The sequence below is a fragment of the Cavia porcellus genome, unplaced genomic scaffold (assembly GCF_034190915.1).
Source record: "Cavia porcellus strain 051 isolate PalLab524CR breed Dunkin Hartley unplaced genomic scaffold, mCavPor4.1 scaffold_5, whole genome shotgun sequence".
In the NCBI taxonomy this organism is placed as follows: Eukaryota; Metazoa; Chordata; class Mammalia; order Rodentia; family Caviidae; genus Cavia; species Cavia porcellus.
In genome coordinates, this window is record NW_026947488.1 from 106,562,185 (window position 1) to 106,578,274 (window position 16,090).

Below are 16,090 nucleotides of genomic sequence, written 5' to 3' on the forward strand. Positions count from 1 at the left end.
TTTTCCTTCTGAGGAAATGACTCTGGTAGCTGTAGGATTTTTTTTTTTTTTTGGTAAAATGTGTTCTTTTTCTCCTGTGAAGTTTTAAGGGAATCAGAAAATAATTACTACATATGAAGAATATCTGTGAAGGGAATTCTTAGCCAATAAAGATTAATGATTTGTGATGACTATTTGGGGTGCATCTCATAATGTGTATGAATATCCCATTCCATTTTTAAAGCTATGAACTTCTTTGTGCATAACTGGTTTATATAACATGGGAAATAACTCACTTTGTATGTGCTTGAAAACCACCAGTATGTCCTGGGTATGATATTAAAGGGAAAATAAGTCTCTTATTTTTTGAGCTTGAGCACAGATGTTTGCCATTGCCTTAGGACATTGGCCTCAGGTTTGCTCATGTTCTCAAAATAAAATCTTCAACCTGCCAGTGGGGATTCTTCAGCAGAGACCGAGGTTGGGAAGCAGGGGCCATGCACCAGATGTAATCTCATAGATCATGATTCCTCACCATATGAAACTATATCCAGACATGTCTTTTCTAATATCCTTGGAGTCATCAAACTTACAAAACATGACAGTAGAAATCTAAGCATCAGGAGTTTCAAGTTGAGTACATTACTTTGGAAAAATTACTAAGCCACAAGAAATTAACTTTCAACCATTGAGAAGGAAAGGGATATTATGGTAAATTTACTATGCTATGTTCTTGCCTCATAACAAGGAAAGAATTGAGAGTGAGGCTACGTGTAGCTCTCATTATGCTTCCTGCTAGGGTTAGTTTTCATAAGTCTGGAATCCCTTGTGATGGAGGGTAAAGTCAGGTGACATTGATCGATATTTTATCACAGCCATAGGAAGTGGCAGAGACATCTAACTATGCTAAATAAAATGAAAGTTAAAATATGAAATCTTAAAAATACAGATTGTGTCCTACACATTAAGCTTCATTGGAATGATGGTTATTTCCAGAACTAATGAACACACCCTCAGAATTAAAAGTCATTTTAGAATGTTTAAAAATCACATAATGATTTTTATAAAGTTTAACATAATCAAATTTTAACATACATTTTAGCATTGGTTATTATGAAAGTAATTGTTACGACCCTTGCCAGGCCTGTGTAAACTACTCTCTTATATCTAGAGTAATGTGATAAATGAGTAAACTATTGAACACATTAGCTTCTACAGTTCATAGTGCTAAAAGCTGGATGTATGATAAGAATTTAAATAATGGAATGTTAAATAATGCTGAAAAGCACTAGTTGCAAAGGGGTTTAAACTTGTGCCTGTTAAACCCACATATTGATCTCTTTGAAGTAGGGAATTCACATGTACATGCAATTTTTTTAAACTGAGAATCAAACTCAAAATCTCACATTGCAAGGCAGGTACTGTGCTGTTGAGCTATATCCCTGGCCTTGTAAAATAATTTTTTGCTCTGAGTGCAGAGGGGAGAAGCACCATTGATCATGTAATTATTATAATCCATTGATAGTTACTGGACTTTGTTTAAAAAGTCATGCTAAGTGATGCACTTTGTGCTTTTTATAGCAGTTTCATAAATGGTTTTCACATTTTTGAAATTATGTCAATGTGAATTGTACTTGGTACAATACTCATAATTTGCAATCCACTTGTTTATATCTGATACATATTTACATGGCACACAAAAGTAACTAATACAAAAAGAATAGTGTGTATTCTCAGGCATCATAGCACAAAGTGTTTTCTAGACTTTAGAAAAAAGTCTGTGGAATTTCATAACCTTATAAGTAAAGGAGTTTGTGGAATTCAGGAGCTGAGTGTTGAGTTAATGAATTATTTTGTTCTTCCACACTTCAATACTGTTTGGTGATTTTTACAATGAGATTTACATTTTTTTCTATTCACTATTTCTCCTGAGTCAAATAACTTTTTGATATTTATAGACTTGTCCTCACTGATCTTAACTCTATAAGTAAAATTTTTGTATTATGTTCCCAATCAGTGTTTTCTTGACTAATTCCCATCTTCATAGATTTCAATTTCTTTTCATTTTCTTTGCTGCTTGATTTTCTTCTGAGGAAACTGTGTCATTAACTGAGTGTTTTTTAGTATAAATTATACAATCATTCCTTTTTCTCTATCCCATTTCAGTGTTCTCCAATGCACATATGAAGGAGAGTGTACAGTCTAGATGTATAAGGATATGCCTGTCTGTCTCTGAATGTAAATGAAACACATTGTGCTTTATTCCTGAGACACATAGCATTGGCTCAATCATGAAACAATGTTCTACTTGAAGGTTCTCTTCCTTTCCTGCAACCCATTTGTCATTCTCTGTGAATCTTTCACTGATGTTAATGTTGAAATTTGAACATTTTCCATATTTATAATGCAAAATATATCCTTGCTTACAAGTATTGAAATTTTATAGGCTTTTTTTGTAACTTTCACCTATCATCAAAGGTACATTTAGTTTGTTTCTTTTTGGTGTTAGAAATTGATCTCAGGACCTTACATGTGTCAGCCAGATGTTCGTACCACCAAGATATAGTCCTGGTACAAAGATGTAATTGGTAAATTGCTATAAATTAATTTTAATGTTCATTCAGTGAAGGAGTTTGATGAATGGCCTCACTTTGAACTGGCCTTATTGCATAGACCAGCCTGGACACTGTGTACAGGGCAATCCTGAAATTCCTTGTAATCCTCTTATATCAGCCTCTCAAGTGCTGGGATAACAGACTTGTACTACAAAAATGGGCTGAATCTCTACCTTTTGTATTTAGTAACCAGTTACCTTGTTATACCTCAATTTTCATTGCATTTCAATATATATGAAATATATATTCTTTTCCACATTAACTTTTTTTACTCCCTAATAGAACTTCTAGTATTCAAGTAAAAAGATACAATTTGGTATCTGTGAACTATAGGTTTATAATTACAATTTATAAATTCCTTGTCCATAGAATGCTCAAATAAACCTTAATTTTCATTTATATTTTAGTAATTCATAACCCTCCTTTTATATTGTACTAAATATTTATGTGTGAAACCAGTTTCAAGATTCTAAATGCTGTATGCAAGAAAAATGAACACATTGCTATGAATAACCAGATGTTTGTGAGTGGCGATTTGCAGGCTTCCTCTTTGAGCTCTCCTTTAAAGCAATAGAAAAGTATAGTATAGGAGGTCCTGCAGGACAATCCATGCTACAGTTCTGTGATCATTTTGACAGGGTTTAATAGTCTAGCATGAATGTTACTGAGTGACTATATTTGGATGTACTTGAGGATTGATGGTGATGACATGCAGTTACTACATAATGAACTTCAGTTAGACTGTTTATGACAGGAACTGTGAAAAAGCAGGTTGAGTGTGTCTGAACTTCAGGGCAATTGTCATTATTTAGGAGACAGTGACTTTTGAAGATGTAGCTCTGAACTTCACCCCAGAAGAGTGGGATTTGCTGAATGAATCCCAAAAGAATCTCTACAGAGATGTGATGTGGGAAATATCTATGAATATTAATGCTACAGGTAAGGATGATATTTTTGTTTATTTATATAAGCAGAAATAATTATTTCTCAGTAATATAGTTTTATATAATTGATAATTATAACATTGCTTGTAATCTTTCTATCTTTATAATTATATCATTTGCTTGTAATCTTTATATAAGCAATTATAACATTTGCTTATAACATTTGCTGGAATCAGTCATGTTTTAATGTAAATTTATAGTGAATTTTGTAAAATGTCTGTCTGTAATACAGGAAGAATATGGTGGCCAACAAATTAAAGAAGAGGACAAAAATGGCTCAAGAAATCTAAGCTGATCGACACACAAAAGAGAAAGGGAACATTCCTTAAGTTCAGTGTTTAAGCAAACTACTACAACAAAGGTACTGGAAGCAATGAGATCATGTTACACGTTATTTAACCTACGAAAAATATCAAAAGAAAAACTTGATTTTATTTTGTATTATCTAGGAATCCATAGAAGAGTATTTGAATGTAGGAATCAGACATAGTGCTGATAGTATGTAATAAATGACACTGTATAATATATCAGTTTGAAAATTGCCTCCACAATCAATATCATGAAACTGTATGGGAGTAAAATTAAATATTGTATTCTGATATGTAGGAAATAAACAAATTTTGAATTTTGTTTGAAACTCATCTTCAAATTATCCATTTATGTATATATGTGAATACTGAGACTTTCATGATCTAAAAATTTTTTACATAAAATCAGGATGTAAAATGCAAATGAATGCTACTGTTATAACAAGTATTTTGAAAATATCCTGTAGAATGTTGAGCTGTGCATGTTAAAGATTTCTCATACATTGTTCATGGATACATAAAATAAAATAGAATAGTAATCAATATTTCAGGTGTCTGGAAAGTACAATAATGTTTCATATTACTCCACATGTACATCCATCCATATATACATTTTTACTTTTAATCCATGATTTTAGACTGTAGTTCAGGTTGATTTTGAACTTACTGTGTAGCCTATACAAACCTGAAACTCAGAGTGATCCTCATGCTTTTATCTCCTGACTGTTGAGAGGATTGTACTGTGTCATTATGTGCAGTGATTCAGTATATTGTGAAATACATTAAAATCATCAAACATTAGTGGTCAATCCAGTGTTTTGTTCAATGCAGCATATGAGAGGGCATTTAGAGTATCTAATATGAGAATCGACTCACAGTAACTGAGCTCTGTGAAGAGCCCAGATGCCCATCACTAGATGCCTGCATAAAGAAAATGTAGGGTCAGCTCACCATGGTGATGCATTCTTGCAGTCCCAGTATTCTGAGAGCCTGAATCATCAGGATGACAACTTGAAATTCAGCCCAAGCAAGTTCCTGATCAATGAGAATCTCTATCTAAAAACCAAATATTAGATCAGCAAATGTAATTCCCTAGAAGACCTGTGTTTAACCCTCTACATTGAAAAAAAAATATGTTATACAAGGAAGATGATGTCATTTTTCAAGAAACAAAAGGAGTTAGACCTTAAGTGAAATAAGTCAGACAAAGAAATGAAAATATCACAAATTTTCTCTTAAATGGAAATTAAAGCACATTTGATGAGAAAAAGGAAATAGAGATAACACAAGACCAGACATCTGTACATTCTATAGATGAGAAAGATGATCTGCTAAATAGACAAGGGGGAGAATGAAGACCCAAAGAGCTAAAAAAGTGATCAATATTTGATAGTCATTTCTACCAATCTCCTAAAATAATATTATGTAGTGGAATCATACACTAAATGAAAATTTCAAAATGAAAACCATCCTCTTTAGAATGAATATTACTTTGTAAGAAGTCCTGCAGGGCAGTGAGTCAGTTAACCAGCAGAATTACTTAGCAGGCATCAAAAGAAACTTGTCATCATAAATCTGAATTGTTAATGTAGAGCTTCTTTCATTGTGATTGATATCTTTCTTCGTATTTCTTTACAGATGTGATGAAGACAATTATTTGAGAATTGAAGAGCAGCAATATAAATGTAATGAAGATGTAGAGACCTGCAGTGATTTCCAGTCCTTTCAGAAGCATGAAATGAGAAAGACTGGAGAGAAACTCTGTCAATATGGGCAATGTGGGGAGGACAGCTCTGATCTTAGGGAATAAACTCACCCTGAGAAGAAAATTTTTTCAGGTAAGAAAAGTGTCAAAACCTACACAAAACCTAACAGTTCAAAATCATGGGAGAAATCACAGTTCAGGGAGCTCATATGTACAAAAATAGTAAGAGAATAATTTCATGCCTTCATACTATATTGAAAAAATGTTACAAAATATGTTGGAGAGAAAAACCATATAACTGAGAAATGTGCAAATGCATTATCTTGCAGCAATTCCTTTAAAAACCATAAAAAACATCACACTGGAAAGCAAACATGTGAACACAAGCAATTCATTCAGTACATGCAGTAGCTGTCAAAGACATAAAAGAATTCAAACTGGTGAGAAACTATATATAAGCAAAAAAAAGTGGAACAGCATTCATGAGAACCTCAGAATGTAAAATATGATAGAACTCATACTGGGGAGAAATCATTTGTATGTAAGCAATGTGGGAAATCTTTCAATCAAAATCATAAACTTATAATACATGAAAGAATTCACCCTGGGGAGAAACCCTATGGATGCACCAAGTGTGGGAAGGCATTCAGTACAGCCTCTGCTTGTAAAGCACATGATAGATCTCATACTGGGGAGAAACCATTTGTATGTAAGCAATGTGGGAAATCTTTCAGTCAAAATGGTAATCTTATTGTACATGAAAGAATTCACACTGGGGAGAAACCCTATGTATGCAACAAATGTGGGAAAACATTTAGTAGAGCCTCTGATTTGTAAAGTACATAATAGTATTCACTCTGAGAAGAAGCCATATGTATCTAAGCGGTGTGGAAAATCTTTTAGACACAGAAGTAGACATAAAAGATTTCACAGTGTGGAGAAAACCTTGATATGCAAACAATGTGGGAAATCTTTCAGTCAAAATTGTAACTTTCTTATACATGGAAGAAGTCACACTGGGTAGAAACCCTATGTATGTGAGGAGTGTGAAATATTTCAGTCAAAATGGTAACCTTATACATGAAAAAGTTCACTCAGGAGAAACCCTATTTCTGCAACAAATGAGGCAAAGTATTCAGTACAACTTATTGTTTTAAAGCTCATGATAGAATTCACACTGTGGAGAAGCCATATGTATGTAAGCAGTGTGGCATATCTTTCTGTCAAAATGGTACCCTTACTCATGAAAGAACTCAGACTGGGTAGAACCACAATGGATACAAACAATGTGGCAAAGAATTCAGTATGCGGAGGTGCTGAAAACTTTATTTACATAAGCATTTTTGGATGTCTTTCAGCTTTAGTAGTAGCTTTTGTATATATAAAAGAATTCACTCTGTAAAAAAGTATCTATATGATGAATGAATAAATGGATGTGTTGATAAATTCTCACTTCATTAACATAAAAGATCCTTCTGGGAAGAAATCCTATGAATGGAAGTAATATAGGAAAACCAGAGCTATTGTCACTACATAAAAGAACTTCCTCTGTGTGGTAATTCTATACTTTTGAACAGTGGTAGAAAGCCTTCAGTGCACAAAAATTTCATTGAATAGAGGAAGTAGGCCCACAAGGTAAAACCCATATGTATTTAGGCAGTGTAGAAAAGATTTGCAACTGTGTTTCCTTTTGCAAACATAAGATTCCCCTCACACTGGGGAGTAACTACATGTGATAAATATTTGGTAAAAGTTCAGCTGACAGAGGAGCTAACCTTCTAAATGATATCATATTGTGTCCAAGGTCTATACATTCAATGTGGAAAGAATTCAGTATTCATGGTTATTGTCATATGTGTGAAAATAATAATAGTTAAGTGAAATCATACATATGTAATAACTATTTTGATAATACTTTGAAAATTGCTCATGTAAAGGAGACCTGTTAAAATAATATAAAATTATTGCTGTCAGTATATATGCATAGATTTTTTTGAAAACGCCCTCAAACATAGCATTGTCCTAAAATGTTCTTATTTCTTGTTTTATAAATCACACTTAAATATCTTTAATAAATCACATTTCTTTAGTCTTAATGAAAAATCACAGTTTTAATGAAAATTTAAATATGTTGAATCTTTTTTTACCATGTTTTTGATTCATCAATGTCTTATCTAGCTGGATAACACCGACTTATCTCATGACCATTTTTCCCACCATGATCTATAACTCCTATATCAGTTTATCAAGAAGGATCTATATGTGTGTATTCAGAAGTGTGCTTATATTTATAGCCTGTATCTATGTATTCATGCTTATGGTAAGATATACCATCACAAAGGCAAAAGCAGAACCAGTCACTGACAGAAAGAAGAATGAGTTTAAATTAGGGAAAATATTTTGTACTCAAGAAATTTAGAAAAACATTCAGTACATAAACATGTTATAAAATACCTGTGTGAACTCATACTAAGGAGAAACTCAATGTTGGTGAACATTGTGGAAAACCTTCCGGTCAGTATTGTTACCTTGTCCATAAAATTGTTCACAGTTAGGAGAAACCTTATGGAAGACATTTGTGAAAGGTTCTGCTGATCATCCAAATTTTCTACACCTAGAAATCCCACACAAGGAGAAATCTTCTGTATGTGAGCAATGTGGGAAATCTACCAGCCAAAGCCATAGCTTGCAAACGCATCAAAGAATTCACAGTGGGAAAACTATGTAGGTAAGCAATTTAGGAAAGCATTAAGTTCACACAGTCACTGACAAAAACAAGAAAGAACACACAATGGGGAGAATGTGTGCATGTAAGCAATGCAGCAAATGTTCCCAGCTCCAGTGATTGTAATGACATGAAAAAATTCACACAGGGAAGCAACTCCATGCGTTCCAAAAATGAAGAAAAGCATTCAATGCAAAATAATGTCAACAATTAAGGAAATAATACAAACAGTTGAGAAACTCCCTTCATACAGTCAGTGTAAGAAGGATTTCTTGAAGATTTTTTCATTTTATAAATACTAAATTTCCCACATATTGTAGAGTAACTTGTGAAAAACATGTATTAAAAAAAAAATTCCACTGATAGCCGGGGATTTAGCTCAACAGCATAAACACCTGCCTGGCAAGTGAGAGGTCCTGAGTTCAATCCCCAGTACCAAAAAAAAAAAAAAAAATCTGTTGATAGATGCTAACCTCTAAAAGGAAGTCCTATTGTGGCTTCAGCCTATGTATGTGAGGTGAGCAAGTCCTTTGTAAACATGGGTATGGTGAAGTGTGTGAAAGCCAGGACTATGCAGCAAAATTGCACTTATGTAAGTGACTATTTTGAAAATACTTTGTAAATTATTCATGTTGAAACCTGTAGAAATACCATAGAAAATTGATTTCAATACATATTCGTAGATATTCCAGAGATCACACTTGAAAATGGAGATATCCCAAATCATATTTATTTTGTGTTTCAGTGTCACACATAAGAAGCTGATCTATTTGTCTGTAGTGTTACTTTTTTAAAACATCACACTTTTTAAAGATATTTCAAGGATTCTGAAATATTTCCCCACATTTTAGATTCATTGATACTGTCTTCATAGATGACACCTGTTTTCCACAAAAGCATTCTTTTCCACTTGGATCTGTCTCTATTTTTTCTAGAACGATCATTCAGAAGTGTCCTTCACCAGTTTTTATGACATGCATCTATGTAGGTGTGCTTATGATAAGATAATTACAAGAGCAAATTTAAAATATGTATAATTGCATTAGCTCCTGTTTCTAGCACATAATGCAAGTGTTCATCTTTGGAAGGCATCTATGTGTATAATGGGTCTGAGTTCTTTATTGTTGCCTTAACATCTTCTATTTATATTTTTCCTCTATTTCTTGCTTCTCTCCATTCCTGAAAGATGTATAATCCTACTGCCTATCACACATCATGTACTTTTTTTTTTCCTTTGGTACCAAAGATTGAACTGACAACTGCAAGCTTGCAAGGCAGACACTTCTGCCACTTTGGTAAATCTCCAGCCCCTACATTGTGTACTTTTATACAAATGTAAACACCATTCCTCTTATATTAAGTCAGTCATTTGTAAACAGCAGAATAGTGAATATTCAAGTGAATTGTGATGTCATACAATTCCTAAGGTTCAAGGATAATTCCGGAATACGATTGCCAGAATAGAAATAGTGAATGATGGAAATGATGTCACTTTGTGACAACAGAAAAACAGAGTCAGCAGTGTGCAATGAATAAGGTGATTCTCACATTGTAACATTAGATTATTTTTTGTCTGAAATGGTCTTGCTATGAAGTTCAGGTGGGCCTTGGGCTCACTTTAGTCCAGGCTGGTCTTGGGCTCACTTTGTAGTTCAGGCTGGCCTTGGGATCAATTTTTAGTCCAAGCTGAATTGAACTTGCAGCAATACTTCTGCCTTAGCCTTCTGAGCCCGGGGAATACAGGCATGCACACCCATGCCCAGGTTTTAGCATTAAGTTTACCTAGCAAAAAAATTCAGGCAAGGAATTTCATACACCACTTTTGCCCCTCTATGTCCAGTATTTGGTGCATGGCACTGTTAACTCTCATAGTCTCCATTTAGGCGCATGTTCCACAGTGGCATTTTGGCAGCATTTTATGATATTAAAATATAATTCAGAAATAAATGTTGACCAAGTCTTAATCATGTTCCATTCTCTGTAGCATTCATGAATTTAATGTCACTTGGATTCATCATGGATCTCAGTTTCCTTCATCAGAGGGCTATCATATGATGTGACAACGTGACAAGAAGGTTAAGTGCAAGGAAGGATGAGAAATGAAGAGAGACAAGAGGTTCACAAGATCCTGATTTTACCGTGGTTATTATTCAAATGTCTGTAATTAGTAGCACTGTTAGTAAACACATTCATAAACAGTTAAGTGTATTCCAAAATCATAAATATATATTAAATGTAATGTGTATAAGTTTCACTGTGTGTAAAATGTTACTCTCTAATATAGGGAAAATACATTGAGGCAGTTATTTCTACACACTTGATTCCGAGGTAGAATATTGCTGGTAAATTCTACAATGTAATTCCTAATTTTACTCCCTTATCTTATTGTTTTATCATTTTTAAAAATAAAATGGTTCAGACATAGGCAAGGTTGTGATTTCATGTGATTTAAGCAGTCCAGGAACCTGAGGCAAGATGATTTCAACTTTTCAATTTAAGCCCAGGCTTGGCAACTTGGAAACATAGAGAAAACCTGTCTGCAAATACAAAATGGTACTGTGGAGATAGCTCAGTATAAATATGCTGAATTCCAATCTCAGTCCTGAAAACTTAAATCAGACCTTGTTTCCTGATAATGCAGTAAAACCATTGGCCTCATCTCAAACTCTGAGAAGACCTGGCCTGTTCTCACCCATCCCTCCTCAGAGTTTAGGAATCATGTCCAGAGTACATTGCCTCAAATCACGGAGTACATTTCCACTCTACTAATGGACATAGGAGTAAATTTGCAAAAAATACAGGTAATCAATCCCTGTTCTCTAAAGACAAGAGCAACCTCATTTTAAGTGCAGTAATGCCCTTGAGAATTTCAGCAGCCCATATGTAAAACAAAAATGGCATGTATCAACTTGTTCATCAGTTCAGATTTTAGATCACTTTCCTTTTCCCTTCAGTCTCAAATATTTGGTCTTTCATTACCAGCTATTGGGTGATGCAGGAAGGCTGTGTGCATTGTGATCTGGAAAGAGGCATAGGGAGATCAGGACATTTAATTATATGGGGTCCTCTTTTATATTTTTGCTGCCATATTTTGGACTGAGCGTCCCCTGCTGATGAAGGCCCCTAGAATTTGGGCCTGGTTGCTGGATGACTTCTGCAGACAGCAGGAATCTATGCACAAGGAAACATCCTAGAGGCTAGGAAGTTAAGTTTGGTGCCAGGGGCTCTGAGCTGGATACAAATGGACTAGATGTTATCTATTGAAGTTGGAGTCTTCCCATGAAACTTGTGAAGTCTGTGACATGACTTCGGTACTGGCTTCAACCTGATCCCTTCAGGCCTGTGGCATGAGGCTTGACTGGCAGTGGGGAGCACAGTGCCCTGTCCTGTTCCTGATTCAAATTCAGCAACATGCAAAGTGGAACACATTCCACAAAGTCTCCTTCAGCTCTGTGTCTTGACACTATATGGTGACTTCATTTGTGCATGTGGAGTCTACAGGTTCATCTGCAGTTTCTACATAGAAACATATTTTTTTCTCCATCCCCAGTCAGTTTTTTATCTCAAAAGTCAGTCCTGATTGCCCTGCATTAACTGAATGTTTTGGCTGCAAAGAGTCCAGTTCACGGAGTGAAGAGTGAACCAAGCATTTATAAGGTAAGAATTAAATTTCCATTTTCCAGATCATATCCACATGGACATACACAATACATGATACATGTGACTGTTTTGAAGGCTGTTTCCATCTTTGACATAATTTGTGGCATGGAGTGCTCTTAAACCTTGTTTCACAAACATGTATCCTGACTGAGGTAGAACATGTTTCATGGAAATAATACAGAAACTTGGGGATACACTGAATGTGTACTTTACCACCATCTCAATCATAGGAAAGAAATTAGCATGAAAGAAAAACCTAATATTGTGGGACACAGGGGATGATGGAGCACAGCGATATCAACTCCTGGACCAAGGAAGGACTCCCTGAGATCAGATTGTCATAGGTTGAAAATAAAGACTGGGCTGTGACCTACTGAGTATGACAGAAGTTCAAAGAACATTAGACCTGAAGATGCAATGGAAATGTATGGAGAAATCTGCTGGTATTAACCCTTCAAACATTGTATTTACAAAGGTGAATTCAAACAGTTGAATTTTGGCAAGAAACAATCTAACATTTCCAACTTTCATTTGACAAATGTCTATTCATTTTAGATACCCATTTATTCATCTTTAAATTTAGGAGATCTCATTTCTATTTCATTTCTTTATGTATCCTACATATTAGTACTTTTATGATAAAATACTGGCAAAAAGTAGTTCCCTCACTATGTGTTGTTTCTTCATCCTATGACCGGCTTCTCTTCCAGTGTAAAACCTTTGTAGTAAAATGTCACAGCTGTTGATTCTTTGTTATGTTTTCTGTGCAACTGAGGTTTTGTTCATAAAGTTGGCCTCAACCAATGTCATCAAGACTTCTTATCCTATCTTCCCACACATTTTTGACTTTACTATTTATACCTTTGATCAACTTCAATTATAGTTCAGTGCATGGTGAAATCATGGGTCTAGTTTACCCTTTGGTATATGGAAGCCAGATTTTCCAACTCCATTTATGTAGGTTTACTTCTTCTAGTTAATGTGTTTAGTTCCATTTTCAAAGATTGAATTGGCTGTGTATGCTTGTAGGTATTTCTGAATATTTCAATTTGTTCCAATGGTTCTTAGGTCATTCTCATCTTCTTCTCCAGTAGCAAGTTGTATTTTTAAATCACAGTAGCTTTGCAGCCCAATTTCAAGGCAGAGATTGTGATGTTCCTTGTCCTGCATTTGTTCCAAGAAATGTTTCTGGTATTCTAGGTCTCTTCTGCTTCCAAATAAATTTTTAGGAAAGTTTTCTCTAAATCTGTGACATATGCTATGTAATTTCACTGTGGATTGCATTAAATCTGTATAATAACTCTGAAAGTATGGACATTTTTACAGAATTCATTCTTCCACAAGAATAAGGGATATCAACACATTTTCTGCTATCCACTTCAATCAATATTTTAGAAAGCAATACTTTTCAAGAAGAGGTCTTTTTCTTTGTTAGATTTATTCCCATGTATGTTCTTTTCTTGTATGGAGTTATTACCATAAATTTTTCCAGTGCCTCCTGTAAAAAATCTAAAAATTAAGAAGTGTGTTTATTATTTATTTAATGTAACATTATTATTGAATAACTGATAACTTAAAATAGTTGAAGCACTTGATTTTTGGGATTTTAGATGTTAAAGCAGGGATACATGATAATATGTCTTATTTTGATGTCCCATTCTGCTACTAGGCAAACAAGTGTCTTGGACAGGTACTGTTTTGGCTCAAGTTGGAACTGTGTATTTCCCTGGCTGTCCATGTTCTGGTCTTCTCAACTAAACAATCCAATATTCATCCCAGATATAATAGCAACCTGTATTTCCATCTGCTTCTCATTGCAAGTCAATGTTTGATTTAAGAGTTTTATTAAATCTTTCCACTCTATCTCATCAGACTGACCAAGTCATCTATATACTTTAATGCACTTAGTTTCATCTGAAAACTTTCTTGGATTAAGTTTAATCTGCTTTAGATTAGTGAGAAAAAGAGACTCTTGAACTTAGATAGTTTCTTATGACATAATTATAGTTGGAGTGCAAACAAAAATTACTTCTTTTCTGAAGAAAGTTGGAACATAAGTGTATTGAGACCCTTTGTCAACTTTTCTACATTATGGTCCTTGAAATGTTAGAGAACCATGATTAATAATTCTCTGAGCATTCCATTTTGGTTCTAGAACACATGTTTTTCCTGGGAAGGTTCCAGAAATATCAAATGGCACTAGTTTTGGTACCTCATGGCTTTGTGCTTTCCAGATAAGCTCTTGTGCTATCAGGCTAAAACACTGGCCCTCAAAAGTCACTTTTTCAACATTAAAAAGTAAAACACTTTGCAGTGCTTAAGCATATATTCAAAAACATCAAGGTATTTTGATCTTGTATTCATGTTTAAAAAGGAAAAATATCAGGTATTTGTGTTAATTTCTATTTATTTTTATATCCTCAAATCATGCCTTAAGGCAATTCCACTCCAAGGAAGGTGAACACCATCCAAAATGAGTTAAGAACATAAAATTTGACAAACCTATCTCTGCTCAAAATGATGTGTAATTTTTTTCTTCTCCAGAAATTTGTCTACTTACTCCCATATGTGTTTTCATGAGGACAAGTTAAAATTGATCTCAAAAAAAAAAAAAAACCTGTTTACAAAAGAAAGCAGCGTTTACCATAAAACTAACTCTTTCTAGGGTGATCAATTTTTTGAGTCCTCCATGCACTATATTCTTGATAGTCTTTGACTGCCAAAGAAATAGCTGGAAAAAATTGTTGCACTAAATATGTGAAATAAATAAGAAAATCTTAAATACTTCATAGTTTGTTTTATGTAAGAAAGTAAGAATATAAATATGTTAAATGGCAAAAAAGAGAGGTAAAAACAAAGATATTTTGAAAAACTAAAGGGAACTAAGAAAAGGAGAGATGTTAGAGGAAATGTAGTGAAACAAGAATTAAAGAGATTTAGGCACATGTGTAAGGACCTACAACAAATGCATCCATTATATAATGTAAACACTATTGATAAAAATGAATAACAACCAAAAATTTTTTAAAAGGAGGTAGAAAAATTTGAGACAGAGGAAGGTAATCACAAGTAACTTTGACAAACTCATTAAGAGGAGCCACATGAATGCTAATGCTATTGTCTTTCAAAAAAGACCAGAACACAGCACAGGCACACACATTCCCACCACGGGGAGAGAGGTCTGCCCACTGCAACAGGAATGTCCAGGAGCTGGAGCAGGAATCAATCTGCTCACTGACCAGGAGAGCAAAGACCTAGACAGTGGGAATGACATTCATACAGCATCAGATTCTTTGTGGAGAACACAACTGCTCATGACACTCAACATTTGAAATGTTCATAAAGCAAGCATCATTAATATAAAAAGTATGATCTGAGTATATGGACAAAAATGAAAGCAAATGAAGTTAAAAAGACAACAGAGCACTCTTACATGAGTTATCAGACTCTCTTTAATGTATCTATATTACCAGATTTGCTCAAGACACTCACAACTGCTGTGGACAATGCCTGGTCTGAGGGTCTAATCACAACTCTGTTTAAATAGCAAGAAGAAAGGCAAATATGGCCTCCCTGTGCTCATGAAAATCAGCCCAGCCCTCACCCTGCAGATTTGCTGAGGAACCCAGCCCTGGATACCCAGAGGTTCCCACTCAGAGATGAGGGCTGAGCACAGACAATCACTATGGATTTGGGTCTGACTTGTGTTTTCTTGTTTGCACTTATGAAAGGTAAATTATGGACAACAAGCAATAAGGTAAGGGTAAGTGGACATGATTGTAATCATGTGTGAGTTTCCTGTCCAAGATGTCCTTGTGTTTTCAGATGTCTAGGCTGAGAAGCAGCTGTTGGAGTCCGCAGAGGCTTGGTGCAGCCTGCGTGTTTCCAGGAACTCTCCTGAGCAGCTTCTAGATTCCTGTTCAGGAGCTATGGCTTGCACTGTTTCCTCCAGACTCCAGGACACGGGCTAGAGTGAATCGCATACATCAATCATGATAGTAGTACGCAGATTCCGTGAAGGGCCGATTCACCATCTCCCAAGAGAATGGCAAGAACACGCTGTACCTGCAAATGAGAAGCCTAAGACGTGGGAACATGACTCTGTATCATCCTGCAGTGGCACACAGTGAGGAGACATCATTGAGAGCTCCTAC

General features: G+C 34.9%; 1 long non-coding RNA gene across 2 annotated transcripts; it reads left to right on the plus strand.

Moving 5' to 3' along the window:
* The first annotated feature begins 2,107 nt into the window (after positions 1–2,107).
* Positions 2,108–14,813, plus strand: LOC106026661 (uncharacterized). 2 transcript variants are annotated; one of them, XR_001200244.3, is made up of 5 exons: positions 2,108–3,533; positions 3,771–3,899; positions 5,485–5,684; positions 8,170–8,279; positions 10,261–14,813. It is a non-coding gene; the product is annotated as an uncharacterized LOC106026661 (long non-coding RNA). The 2 variants fall into 2 exon arrangements; XR_010047713.1 differs by lacking the exon at positions 8,170–8,279 and having other exon boundaries at positions 2,119–3,533.
* Positions 14,814–16,090: the final 1,277 nt, after the last annotated feature.